The following is a 14,963-nucleotide window of genomic DNA, read 5'->3' on the forward strand; positions in this document are numbered from 1 at the left end:
GGAGTGGACTGGACTCAAGTGAACAAGGTGGTGTATAATTCTGAGCAGGAGTTCCTGTATTATGTGGGGGCAGATTGAAAACGGAAGCATCTTATAATCAATTCGGCATTTGAAGAATAACTTTGGTATTTTTCAAGTCAAAGCTATTTTTTTCATAACAATAATAAAAATCAATTGGAAAAATGATGTCATTTATTGAAGATTTAAATAAATTTTAAAAACTACTGTTCTTGTGGTTTAAAATGGAGTCCACTGGGCATCACTCCCTAATGTCCAGAGCAGTTAAGAAGAAGTGTTAAACACCTTGGCACTCACCTTATATTTAAACCAGGATTCTTCCAGGACTAATGTACCTTTACTTAATTAGACTTAGTGCCTCCTGTGCCTTGCGACACATTGGGCAATGAGTGTTTTCCATCAGGTCTGGTCCTTAGCCAGGGCTGCGAGATCTTCTTGAAATGTTTCGCCTACTAGGTCTTCGATGGGCGCTGTTGCTTACATTTACCGTTCCTCGATTCTCAGTTGATCGCCGTCTTCGGGATTTGGCGAATGGGCAGACATAACACATGGCCTGCTAGGCACATGAGGCAAACAGTGACAATGTCTTCCAGTTTCTGTAAACTGTTTTGCTGCAGCACTTCCTTGTTCGTGGTTCAGTCGTGGTAGGTGATACCCAAGATCCATCGTATGCGCCGCTAATGGAAGACATTGAGCTTCTGGTATACACCCTCCGTCATTCTCCAAGTCTCGCTGGCGTATATGATGTCTGGGAAAACAAGGCTGCTCTAGAGGCACAGTTTCACGGCCTTGTTGATTGATGTTGTTGACCACATTTTGGGCATTCATTGGAAGACTGTTTCCACCTTTCCAATTCTGGCCCTGATATTTCTGTCTGTGCCATCGTCCCTCGCGATGATGATGTACAAATAAGTGAATTCATTCACTTCACCGGAGGGTTCTTGCACAACACTGATGTGTAGCTACATACTCTGGCCGATCCCCACTAATGTACCAAGGTTTCATTAAAAAATATAATTTCCAAACTGCAAAAATAAATGTGCTGAACAACGGAATATGGAGTAACAGAGTAAAGCTATCAGGTTTGTGTCTGTGATTCAGCTACTAAGATTTCTTTGTTGACCAAGTTGTTTGCAGTGTTATTTATATAAAAATCACAAGGTATTCTTTTTCCAAGGACAATTTCGGTTTTTGAACAAATTGTGTTTCCTGTAAGAGTACAGCTTGAAAAACATTAACAAAGTAACATGAACTGAGAAACGCACCTTTTCAGACACCTTTCACTTTGTCATGTGACTGCTAACACAGGGACAGATGGGAATGTGGAGATTCTGTACTGAGAGTGGCTCTGCAGAGGATGCCACATACACAAGCGTAACGTTGCTGCTGGATATTTTGGTTAATTTTGGGGTCACTGCAGCTAAGGCTGTCCTACGCATAAGACCAGTTGTGATGGAAAATGGAAATATTTTTTGTAAATTATTATTAAATCAGTTAGTCTTTCAGCCACATTAAGAGTTTCATTTACTTATACTTTTTCATTTTAGTTTGGTTAAATATTTTATTTCAACTCATGAAAATGTTTTTTGTCTTAGTTTTAGTTTTCCTTAACAATTATAACCTTACACATTTACTTCAAATAACCAAGGACTGAGAAGAACATTTATATAAAGCGTCACTGTGTGAGGGGCCTGGATTTTTGTTTGTTTTTGTTGTTTCTGTTTTGTTTTGCAGTGGCCATGATAGTGCAGTGATGCAGAGACTGAATAATGGCTTGCAAATTTTTGTGGCCCAGGCCATGAAGCCCAAACAATTTGTGACAATATTTCAAAGAATTTAGCCCATTAAAAACCCTAGGGAATGTCGGGAGAGGCTCTTTTCAATTAGCATCTCAGAAAAGGAGTGGAATTCAGACATACACAGAATACATTCAAGATCTAACATTCCATAACTCAAATAAACATCTTTCATCAATCAATATATCTAATTTAAAATTGTATAAAACATACGCAGGGTAAGATCAGTGTTCTCTTTTTATTGGTAAACAACAAGAAACACCCCAATACTGTACCTTAGCTTATAAACCTTGTTTTACATGTTCAGTCTACTTCACTCACCCCTGGGAACCTCAGCAATGGTAGGCTGCACACTCCTGGGCCCACTGCTCACAGTCTGTACACAGTGTGTTACCACTGAGAGGACTAACAAGGACATCTCCAATGTTTTTCCTGCAGAATCTGGGCTAGACGGGAATATCGCCTAACCCCTCAGGTATTACTAGTGTCAGTAAACTAAAAGGTAGCTTCAGTGGGATAAAAACAAATTTCACTTCATTTAAAACTATGGTTATATGCAGAGTAGTCTCGCTAAGCCCGAGTGTATATGTATGTCTGGAGACAACCATGAGCGCATTTTGCTTAAAACGGCTCATCAAGTGTCGCATTTCTAATCCAATCAAACACACCATGAAGGTGGCACTCATAGTGGGGTCGGCCATTTTGAACTCCAAAGAATGAGGTGCTTTCGTCAGCTTGATCCGGCAGAGAGCAAACTTCTGTTTCTGATGATTCGTCTACAGTCAAAAAGTGTCAAAAAAAAAAACCCTATTAGACATATAAATGTGTTTCACATGTGCAGAGAGCATACTGCATGATTTGAAAAATAAACATAATCTGATGCAAGGGAGAAACGATTCTGTAGCATCAGATTATAAATTGGCATTCGAGAGCATCAATGCATGAATGGCAAATGTGAACGATACGTTGTCAAAGGCGCTGTGTGTGTTCTTTGCTCTTCAATGTTATGACAATAGTGTAGGAATAATGTAAGCTTGAAAGAATTTGTAGCTAAATTTGTGAAAATATGAACTGCAAAATATGCATTTGAAGTAAACGATGTGTTACACCCCATCAAAAGGACTGCTGTTAAGAGAGGTGATGAGCCACAGTAGATGCAGCTTTCAGTACTCAAAACACCCGAATCAACAAATCTGCCTAACAGCACCAGAAGATACACAGATGAGGCTGCACAACATCCACCTTCTGACTGCACATCTAAATGAATAACTACAAAAATTAAACATTACTGTCTAATTGGAAATACAAACATGCCATGACAGAATAGCCACGGCATTTTAACATGTTGCATAGCCAAAATGCTTTCCTAAACTCTGCTTGCTGTGTTTATGTCATGTAGTGATGGAATAATCAAAATGACAGAAAGACATCGTAGCAGACACAGGCATTTTTCAAATGTGTGGTGCCCAGTAGCTGCAATGGTCTACATGCACGTGTCTATCCGTCTCCACTGTCGCAAGTGGAGACAAATTAATTATTAAGCTTCAGCTAATTTGTGCTACTGAGCTCCTGAATGGATAAAAAGCAGTTTTAGCTTTTTATGTTCTCTCAGCGACAGTATCTTTTGCTCTCTCCCTACATGGACTGCAAAAATTGCGGGGGGGCTGTTTTAGGAAGAAGCCCTGTGAGTGCAGCTTTTACAACACACAGGATTTCACCACAGTTCACTACACACCTTTTAACAGGTTGTTCCCAGATGTGTATTCTCATTTGAGAATCACGTCTGGCCCTGCAAGACTATTTGCAGCAAAACCAGGCATATCGAAAACTAGGAGTTAAAATAAATGGAAACATACATTGATTCAGATCAATTTCACACAGCAAGCTTCATATCTGGTGGTCCGCCTTGAGCAGTCACAGAATTTTCAGTACTTTGTTAAAACCAGAGAAGATGTCCTTGGACGTGGAGAGACCTTTTGTTCTTAATCCACCTAGGGCGCTCCTTTAACATGAAAGCCCTTGTCTGTCTCTCTTAATACTTGTATCTGCTGGGGTGCATTTTCATTTGGTAGGTGGAAGGTTTATCAAATACCTTTCCTTTCATACCCTAAAAGCATGATGCTTCCTTTCATCTTCAACACCATCCTTCTCAAGTCTCCAAAACATGGTATTCCTCTCAAATCTCCTAGGTACTTTCTCTCTCACTCATATCAAACATCATGTCACTAAGAGCTCTCATATCATTTACTTCACACAGAGCCCCAGATGAGGTCATTTCATGTGGAAAAGTACTGGCAAACAGCCTAAAAGTGGCATCAGCTGAAGTCGGATAACTGATAAGGTGTCACTTTGATTATTACCACGTAGCTAAACACATTAGCCTGTTAAAGGTCCCAAGCACTTATTTTTTAGATCTTCTTGTAAGAAAACACACACAAATAATCACACTGGCTATTTTATTTGAGCTTAAAGCTTGTATGGTCTAATAGTCATGGCGCTATATTATTAGTACAGGGTAAGGCAAAAAGGACGGACATCTTTGAAATGGCTAGAACTGACCACTAGGTGGAGTGACAGATGTGCAGTAGGTGGCATTAGGTTCGCGAAGTCTTAGCATTTTTTTTTATTTTCTTTTTAGTTGAAGCCATGGAGCCGTGGACGATAGAACGCCGCGTTTTTGCGTACGACAGCTTTGTCAAGAACAACCAATCTATTGCCGCAGTTCAGCGAGAGTTTCGTTGCCATTTCAACATCCACAGAAGTAAAGCTATTCCCGCTCGTATCCTACGCTGGGTTAAAGCACTTCGTACACGAGATAACACTAATGAACAAAAGACCGCCGCGGGCTACATGAACGGCACATACCCGTGAAAATGTGGAAAGCGTACAAGTAGCCCTGCTGCGCAGTCCAAGTCGATCTGTTCGGAAGCATTCTTCTGAACTTGGCCTCAGTAATCGTTCGGTAAGACGTATTTTGCATTTAGACCTGCATTTCCATCCCTACAAATTGCCAAATGCTATTTCAGTATGAACTCAAATCTTTCAATAAATTTCTTTGTAAGAAAAAATAAAAAATTTTGTGATTTTGTAAAAAACCTCCGTCTTTTCTGCTTCACCCTGTATTTGTTTTTAAATTTGCATATCTCCCATCAGCCTTCTTGACCGTTTATTAATATTCAAATATGCTCACTGAATGAACCTTGTGTCTGAAAAGGCACTTGTCTAACTGTTATACTCCACACAACCAAAAACAATGGTAGCCTTCCCTTATGAGCTCCACAGTCCTGTTTACGCAGTGTATTCACTTAAAGCTTCATCTTATCTTAACAATCCAGTACTTCTACACTCACCTAAAGGATTATTAGGAACACCATACTAATACGGTGTTTGACCCCCTTTCGCCTTCAGAACTGCCTTAATTCTACGTGGCATTGATTCAACAAGTTGCTGAAAGCATTCTTTAGAAATGTTGGCTCATATTGATAGGATAGCATCTTGCAGTTGATGGAGATTTGTGGGATGCACATCCAGGGCACGAAGCTCCCGTTCCACCACATCCCAAAGATGCTCTATTGGGTTGAGATCTGGTGACTGTGGGGGCCATTTTAGTACAGTGAACTCATTGTCATGTTCAAGAAACCAATTTGAAATGGTTTGAGCTTTGTGACATGGTGCATTATCCTGCTGGAAGTAGCCATCAGAGGATGGGTACATGGTGGTCATGAAGGGATGGACATGGTCAGAAACAATGCTCAGGTAGCCCGTGGCATTTAAACGATGACCAATTGGCACTAAGGGGCCTAAAGTGTGCCAAGAAAACATCCCCCACACCATTACACCACCACCACCAGCCTGCACAGTGGTAACAAGGCATGATGGATCCATGTTCTCATTCTGTTTACGCCAAATTCTGACTCTACCATTTGAATGTCTCAACAGAAATCGAGACTCATCAGACCAGGCAACATTTTTCCAGTCTTCAACTGTCCAATTTTGGTGAGCTTGTGCAAATTGTAGCCTCTTTTTCCTATTTGTAGTGGAGATGAGTGGTACCGGTGGGGTCTTCTGCTGTTGTAGCCAATCCGCCTCAAGGTTGTGCGTGTTGTGGCTTCACAAATGCTTTGCTGCATACCTCGGTTGTAACGAGTGGTTATTTCAGTCAAAGTTGCTCTTCTATCAGCTTGAATCAGTCGGCCCATTCTCCTCTGACCTCTAGCATCAACAAGGCATTTTCGCCCACTGGACTGCCGCATACTGGGTGTTTTTCCCTTTTCACACCATTCTTTGTAAACCCTAGAAATGGTTGTGTGTGAAAATCCCAGTAACTGAGCAGATTGTGAAATACTCAGACCGGCCCGTCTGGCACCAACAACCATGCCACGCTTAAAATTGCTTAAATCACCTTTCTTTCCCATTCTGACATTCAGTTTGGAGTTCAGGAGATTGTCTTGACCAGGACCACACCCCTAAATGCATTGAAGCAACTGCCATGTGATTGGTTGATTAGATAATTGCATTAATGAGAAATTGAACAGGGGGCTGTTCCACGAAGCGAGCTTATAAAATCGAGGATTATTTGTAATAGCCTCGCTTGAGTTTGCCTAACAGTTCACTTTAAGGCTCATTGAGTTCCACGAACAAAATTCAGGTGTATTTAATCTCCGCTAATTCAAGCCAAGCTTGATAAGCGAGGCTTGTGCGCGTCCACGCGATATAAAAGGCAGCCTTGTTAATCGATGCTGGGTAAGTAAGAATGGAAACTAAGGAAAGAGCTGCGTTTTTTTCGCAGGCGGAGCAAGAATTATTATTACAAGCCTATGAGGACTACAAAGCTATAATAACTAGAAAGGGGAACACGAGCTGTATTATCAAAGCTAGTGAGGCTGCATGGCAGAAAATAGCTGACAAGTTAAATGCGTAAGAACATGATTTTAGTAACTTTTGTGTTAAGGATGTCAAACTATTTAACAACTAAATGAGAACAGTTTCAAGCCTTCAAAATGTATAGTCATTAAAATTTCCTTTTACATATGCATTTTGTTACCAGTTGTAAGGTACTTTAAGGTTATTTTAACACATTGATAAACAGGACAGCATGTTAATTATATGGGTTCATCTTGGATAAAAAGTGATATATAATTGTAATTATTAATATAATTATTAATAATGCTTGGTTTCAGGAGCAACATGAGTGGAACGAAAAGGTCCTGGCAGCAAGTGAAGAATGCGTCATTATTGGCATACGCTCCTGCTGCAGTATTGCCACATTATGCAAAACTGCACAGGCTACTACAATGTCACACGCTCTGTCTGGTGTAACTCTGAGATGCCGCAGGCAGTTAAACCTGGATTTTAACTGTCCAAATGTCATTTCAATGCGTGCCCTTGTCTTACAATGGGCATGGTTGAAATGTCTTTCTGCTTGTGTTGCAGGATCTGTATATGGTGTGAGAAGAAACGGTAGACATGGGTATCCTCTGTCACCAAGCAGCACACCAGGAAAAATTCCTATAATGGAAAGTAGACACATTAGACTGTAGTATAATAAACTATAGTATATTTGTGAATTTTAGTTGACTTGCCTTGTCTGAGGCTTTGAGCCAGTGAAGACTCGTGAAAAATTCTGGCATCATGTACTGATCCTGGCCATTTTGCCACAATGTTTGAAATTAGATGTTCAGCAGTGCATACCATCTGAAACATTTTAGGAAATGGTAATGACATACATTGCTAATGTTGGACGACTACACTTTCACCTCTTGTATATAAATGTGAGATATTATCAGTACTTACCTGTACATTAATACTGTGATATGATTTGCGGTTTATGTAATCAGGCTCTGTTGGACCTGCTGGAGCCTTTATCCTCACGTGTGTACAGTCAATGGCTCCAATGACGTTAGGAAAGCCTGACAAATTAAATTCAGTTACTTATCAGGTAATGATTTATGTGCTGTAAATGAGTAGATGTTTAAAGATTAAGCACCATTAATTCCAAAGAAAGTTTCCTTAATGGCAAGAATTCCTCGGTGGCCAGGAAAGGTAATGAATATATTTAAAAGGACTTTAATGCAACGCAAACCTTCCTGATTTCACGGCACACTGTAGCTTTGCTTAAATGTTCAGCATCCCCCACACTGTACAGAAATGAACCACTGGCAAAATAACGCAAAGCGATACACAAAGACTGTGCAACCGTAAGGGCTTTAGAGCGACGTGTGTTTTTAGAAATGTAAGGTTCCAATAACTGACACAAATATGCAATACTGTGTCTACTAAATCTATAGCTCGTATAAATAATCATCCGCTAAATGCAACGGATCTATCCTGGGCCGAAGTAATTGTGGAACCTGTTGCCTTAAAGCTCTACGAATGAGCCTCGCTCCCTCATCAACTGGATTATGAATAAATGGGCACGCCATGGTTATTCATGTAAAAGCCTTCAATGCACTCCTTGTCATTTTATACTTTCTAAGTAATTAGAATCGCCTGCATGTAATCTGTAATAATTTTATATTGGAGGGTCGATGTGTGCGAAAGAGGGAGTGAACAGCAGCAGAATAATCCCAGCCCCGCAGAATGTCGTGCTGTGACATCACATGGCTTGTCCAATCATATTCATCAAGCTAAGCTAAGCTTCACAACTAACCTGCCACGGAGCAGGCTTGTCCAAGAGCATATGTTGGCATAGTAATTAAGCGGAGCTTCAGGTTAGCCTCGTTCGTGGAACCGAATTTGGAGAAATTAAGCCGGGATTATCGAAATAAACCTGGATTTTGAGGTTAGCTCGCTTCGTGGAACAGCCCCCAGGTGTTCCTAATAATCCTTTAGGTGAGTGTATATTGACAAATAACTCAGATTAAATATTTTAAATTTTATTACCAAATACTCTATAAAGCATTACTTTAATCTTGAAAAAGTAAGATAGACTTTCTTTGGCCATTACAATTTGTAACTTTCAAATCTTAAGAAGGAGCTTCTCATGATTTTTCCAATTCTCAAGGACAAGAAGAGGAGATAAAGGAGAATCCAGCAAGGACGTTCAACACTTGGAGGCACATCTGAATGTGATGGAGGAAGGCCAATTCCAGGCAGTAAGAACTAATGCAAAGGTGATGGCAAACAAGCCAGTGCTGCCAAGTCACAAGTATTTGAGCAGTCATGGCACGTAAGAGAAAGAAGCTTAGTGTAACAATAAGCAAGGAGTCATTCATTTGTCTGAGTATCAGCCTAGGTATGTGTGGGAGAAAAATTTGACTTAGGGGTCACATAGTCATTTAGGGGCAATATTATGCTTTCCATGTTAAAATAAATCATCTATCTTAGGGTTAATAAATGTCAGCAACCTGTTCAGGCATATCAAGAAACCAGATAAAGGTCAAGTGAACAATAAAGACAAGAATCTACCAGGATAAGGCTGATGTAATACACCAAATGTATGATTAAGAAAACAGATGTTCTGTAAACAACAAGACTTGAAAGTTGCCACATACACAGGGATTTCAAAGGTGATGGCTAAACCTAAGAGGTATGAAAAGAATGAGAACGTAATAAATCAGACTTTTATTTCAATAAGTCATTTGGGTGCAAGCCAATGAACCAATCAGAGTAAATGTCAGGTTGTGTGTATGCATTAATAAAGGACTGTTGTGTTATCTATAAGCATGACCTTCTGCTTTTATTCGGTAATCATTCTGTAACAGACTACTGTGATGAATGCTCCCTTTTCAGCATGGTGCTGCAAGGGTAAATAAATGACGCAGATGGACAAGCTTTCTCCTGCCTGATTACTGACATAGAAGGGTTTTATGATACTTGTCCTGGTAGAGGATAAGTTTATTTGATTTCTACTACACCTACAACAAGGATTAACAACTACTTCAGAAAGGTTTCATTAATCTAGTCGCCTGCCTAACCAGCCCAACTAGGCATTGGTCCCAATCCCGGATAAACAGAGAGGGTTAGGGTCAGAAAGGACATCTGGTTGTGAAACTTAGCAAAATCTTAGTGATGGAATCAAGCCAATCAATTTTGGAAAATGCTTGGACGTGCCTCATAGGCGATGAGCAGGGGCATCGTCTAACTTCATTGAGAGGTAGTGAGTGAGGCAGGCCTGCCGCCAGAAATATTTGGGCCCCAGACAACTGGGTACATGTGGGTCCCTTTGCCTTCCCCTGGGTTCCCACATGCCAAAACCTTCAAATACGTATACAAAAAAAATCAAGCGTGAAGGGACCCCCATCAGTTAGGGCCCTGGACCAGAGTCCCGTTTGTCCCCCGGCAGCAGACCTGAGTGAGAGCTATCAGACCAAGAGTGGCCCCAGCTAAACAACTTAGTCCAGAAGAAGCAGAAGAAGAAGAAGTTAGGGGAGGGGAAGAAATAGAGTAAGTTAAAGGTAAGAGTGGGGGACACTGAATGTTAGAATAATGAAAGGCAAAGGAAGAGACTTGGCAAATTTGATGGACAGGAGGAAAGTGAGAGTGCAGTAAAGTAGATGCAATTGGAAATGAGGAGGTTTTAAGGTAAGGTACAGTGGAGCAAATGAGCAAGGGAAAAATGGTGTTAGTATAGTAGTGTCCATAAAACTAAAAAATAGTCTTGTCAGTGTGAACAGGAGGAGTGATAGGGTGATGAGTGTAGAGCTGGGCCATGGTGGGACTGTAATTAATGTCATCTGTGCATATGCTCCTCAAGTGGGCTGTGAGGAAGAGGTGAAGAATATTTTCTGAACACGAATGGATGAAGAGCATAGGGCAGTACAAGAGGGATTGTTTGTGGTGGTCTATGGCATGTGGGAAAGAGAAGAGAGATGATAGAGGGGGTATATGGTAGGTAGGGGAGAGGATAGTAGAGTTTGCCATGACATCTAATCTGGTATAATTAACACATATTTTTGAAAAGAAAGTTAATCAGCTTGTGACTTGCAGTACTGTAGAGGAGGAAGGGAAAGCCAAATAGGTTTTCTGATGTTTCGAAGACCTCATTTAAAAGAGATAGAGAATTGTAAGGTCATAAATGGGTAAAAGTGTGACAGTGGAGCATAAAGTGGTGGTGATGGACTGGGAGATCAGAATCAGCAGGAGAATAATACCCAAGCAAGCGGCACCAAAGATAAAGTGATGGAGATTAAAAGAGAAAAGGCTCAGGAATAGGTTTAGGGAGAAAGTTTTAAATGAAATGCAGTCGTTTGAGAGTACGGAGGAAAATGGGAGGAGAATAGCAAAGTTGTATTAAGAGTCAGTGCAGAAGTGTTGGGTAAGTCGAGAGGAAGGAGACCACTTGGGGACAAACAGACGTGGTGGTGGAACAGAGCTGCAGGATATGATGAAGGCCAGGAAAGAGGTAAAGAAGACATGGTAACAATCTGGAAAGGAGGAAGGTCGAGAAATGCACAGGAAGGGAAACAAGGAGGCAAAGAGGGCAGTGGCAAGAACCGAGGCACACACTTTGGAGAAGGAGTATAAAAATATGAAAAACAGCATTTGGATTTTTTCAAGCAATGTTTTAGAAATAGCGTTTGGATTATTCTTAAATACTCATAATTTTAATTTCTCACTTTTAATAACCTAATATTGCTTACCTGCTTCTAGCTTCATATCAACACCATGGGAGTTTGTGGGAGTGCACCTCTCCTTATGGAGCTGGATGGCCTTTTTCTTTGTTCATAAAGTGTTTCTATACTTTGAAACTATTTAGGGTCATCAAATGAATATTTCAAACAAGTCTGGTTACTGCTTTACAATCTTTACCCACACTTTGCCACAACTTCAGTCTCACCTTACACATCACAACTTATTTGAGAAATTTCAGTTTGGCTTTTGCACTGGTCATAGTACAGAAATGACACTAACGTGTGTTGTAAGTGATATTCTGATATCCTCTGATGGAGGAAATTCCACAGTTATTACGGTGTTATATGTAAACACATTGTTTAATACCATTGACCATTCTATTTTACTACACAGACTGGAAAATTACATTGGATTCACAGACACTGTGCTTGCTGATTTAGTTCTTATTTATCAAATCGATTTCATGACATACAGAAATGTGCTGACAGTACTCCATCATTACACTCATAAGTCAAAAATGGTGTCCCGCTGGCCTCAGTTCTGGGACATTTACTGTTTTCACTTTACATGCTTATATTAGAAACTATCATTAGAAAGCATAACATTAATTTTCATCCATATGCAGATGACAACTATATCTTTCTTGTAGACCAATTGACAGTTCCCCAATGTTGTCCTTAATAAGAGTTAAAAGAGCAGATGGATGAAAACTATTTGTCTCTGAATACAGAAAAAACAGAACTGATAACTGTTGGAGGAACGGTGCTAATCACAACAATATTCTGTCATTATTTAAGTCAAATGTAATCATCATTAGTTTTACTGAATCAGCGCATAATCTTAGGCAGTATTTTTGAAACTCGCACATAGTTTAAAGCACATATTACAAAACTATTCAAAACAGGCGTTTCTGCATTGTAAAAACTTTGAAAAAATAAGATATTTTGTAAATTGGTAGGATACTGAGAAATTAATTCATGCATTTGTTTAAATTTGGACTGAAAATTACAATGTGTTATTCAATGGCTGTTCAAATTGTTCTTTATGTAGCTTTCAGTTAATTGAACATGCTTCTGCAAGAACTATTACAAGAACCAGAAAATATGAACATACCTGTAACGGTGCAGTGAATACATTTGACTTGAGCATTCCTAGTTTTCATACTCCTTCTCTGTACGTTTAGCATTCGTTTGCTCAGAGGTTGATGCGCTTGCTGCTTCCTGAGCAGCTCTTCTTTTCTCCACCCTAGTGGCCCACTGCTTCTCTTCTTTCATCGGCATGTTTTCGCGTTAAAAGTGATTAAGTCAGTGTTTGTGTTTCAATTACTTAGTACGTTTTCCTTAATTTTTCACTTAAGCTGGCACTTAAGTCTTCAATCTGCCTCAAGAATGATTTAAAATATGAAGAGGTATGGGAAGTGACGGCGAAGGTAGTAGAGATGAGAACGGCGCCCGTATGCATGTGCCACACGGCCACTGGCGAGAGTTGATTCTACAATAAAATAAAATAAAAATAAAAAGAGGAATTACCTTGGAGGTCAATCGTCACCCCAAAAGCGGATGCTAGACGTCACGTAGTATATGTTTACCAAATTTCAGGTCAATAGGTCAAACAGTTTGCTAGCTACAAGTGATTTAAAATCCTGGACAGACAAACGAATAGCCACGGTAGCGTATTACTGTATATATATATATATATATATATATAGAGAGAGAGAGAGAGAGAGAGGGAGAGGGAGAGGATAACTCCAGTTATCAAATCCCTACAATATCTCTCAGTTAAGCTTAGGGCTGATTTCTAAATTCTTTTAAATAGCCAAGGCCCTGCTTACTTATCTCAACTTAACATTAATTACAAACCAGAGTGCAAATTAAGATATAAAGATGCCGACCTGTTTTTGATAATGAGGATTGATAAAATAACAGTGGGAGGACGAGCTTTTAGTTACAGGGTCACAAACCTGTGCAATGGTCTGCCTGCTACTATAAGAGAAGCCCTTTCAGTCTCAGCTTTCAAATCCAGGATGAAGACTCACTGTTTTAGTCTAGCATACCCTGACTAGAGCTGCTGATTAGCTGGGCATACTGCATTTCTGTTTGTTAGTTACTGGCACAGAAATATAAGTAATGCAATATTTATAAACTGCTACTAATTCTTCCCCATTTTATTTCTCCTCATAGTATCCTGAAAAGGCACTTGGTGCCACTATTCTATGGCCATGTTGTTTTCCTGCTAATGAAAAAAGATAAGGAAGTATTGGAATCATCAGACTGAAGGGTCCTTTCACCAGACTGGACGACCCAGCACTGGCAGTGCTGTAGAAAGCCCAGGAGGGGGTAGGTGTCTAGTTGGCTGAGATCGCTAGTACTCTGATCATGTCTGACTTTGTCTTACACTTTCTCTTTTACAATTTCAATCTCCTCTGTTGTCTACTGGCCACATTAATATTAATTAATCAAATGACATTGCTGGTTTCCATTTCTGCTAATCGGTTTCTACTTTGTTTTTAGTGTGTTCTAACAAATCTGCCTTTGTATGTGCTAGTTCTGTTTTTAGTGATTGGTATAATATTGCATTTTGCCTTGGGATCTGTTGTGGCACTCTGCGTCTGCTCTTAGTGTGGAGCACAGTGAAAGAACAAAGTATGTGGCACTGTCATGTTGTACTTCCTAGGTGACAAGGACAGATTGACCATCGAGCTCTGTGAAAGAGATTGCTTGTATTCTGTTCCATGTGCTGCATTTACTCTGTTTTTGACACCCACTGCACACCCAGCCTACCTGGAAGGGGGTCTCAATCTTTGAATTGCCTTTCCCAAGAGCTCTTTAATTTTTTCCTGCAAGGTTGTTGGGAGTTTATTTTTTTTCTTGTCTTCTCAGGGAGTCAAGGCTGAGGGAGCTGTCAATTAAACAGGGCCTGTTAAAGCTTATTGAGGCATCCTTTGTGTGATTTGAGGCCATGTAAGAAATACAGTACATTGTTATTGTTGCGGTTGTAAAATTAAGTAAAAATATTTAAACAAAAGCAGCTTGGCCCTAGGATTCATTTGGATGTTATTTGAGTGTTGTGCCATAATTTATTTTTTAAATGTCCCCAGACAGTCATAGCATCTTAAACAATACTAGCAACAGAAAGATTTCCCGGTGGCCCAAGCAGCAGGTGATGTTTAGACAGAAAGCCACACACCATCTGTGCAGACTGTGCCAGCGTCTCAAGTGTGAGCCATGAAATGATGTCAGATCACGCAGTCTGTCACGATCAATGCTTTATGAGTAAAGCAAAGGATTTAAATGCTATCCTTTCGATGTCAGATCGTTCTGTTCCAGTAGTTTTGTGTACATATATTAATGAGTTTTTGCTCTGGCTTTAAGAAGTAGAGACTGATGAGAAATTAAAATATCTTGCATTTATGTAGCTTTAGGTTAATTAATCCAAATCTCATTACTAGAAGACAATTAATTACTGATAATTGTCATGATAATAATGCTATTTTCCCAACAATTATTACTTCTTTCTATATAATGTGCTATTTTAGAACTATTTATTATCATGAGCTAAAGTTAATTTTTAATTAAA

This window comes from Polypterus senegalus, chromosome 5 (assembly GCF_016835505.1).
Source record: "Polypterus senegalus isolate Bchr_013 chromosome 5, ASM1683550v1, whole genome shotgun sequence".
NCBI lineage: Eukaryota > Metazoa > Chordata > Cladistia > Polypteriformes > Polypteridae > Polypterus > Polypterus senegalus.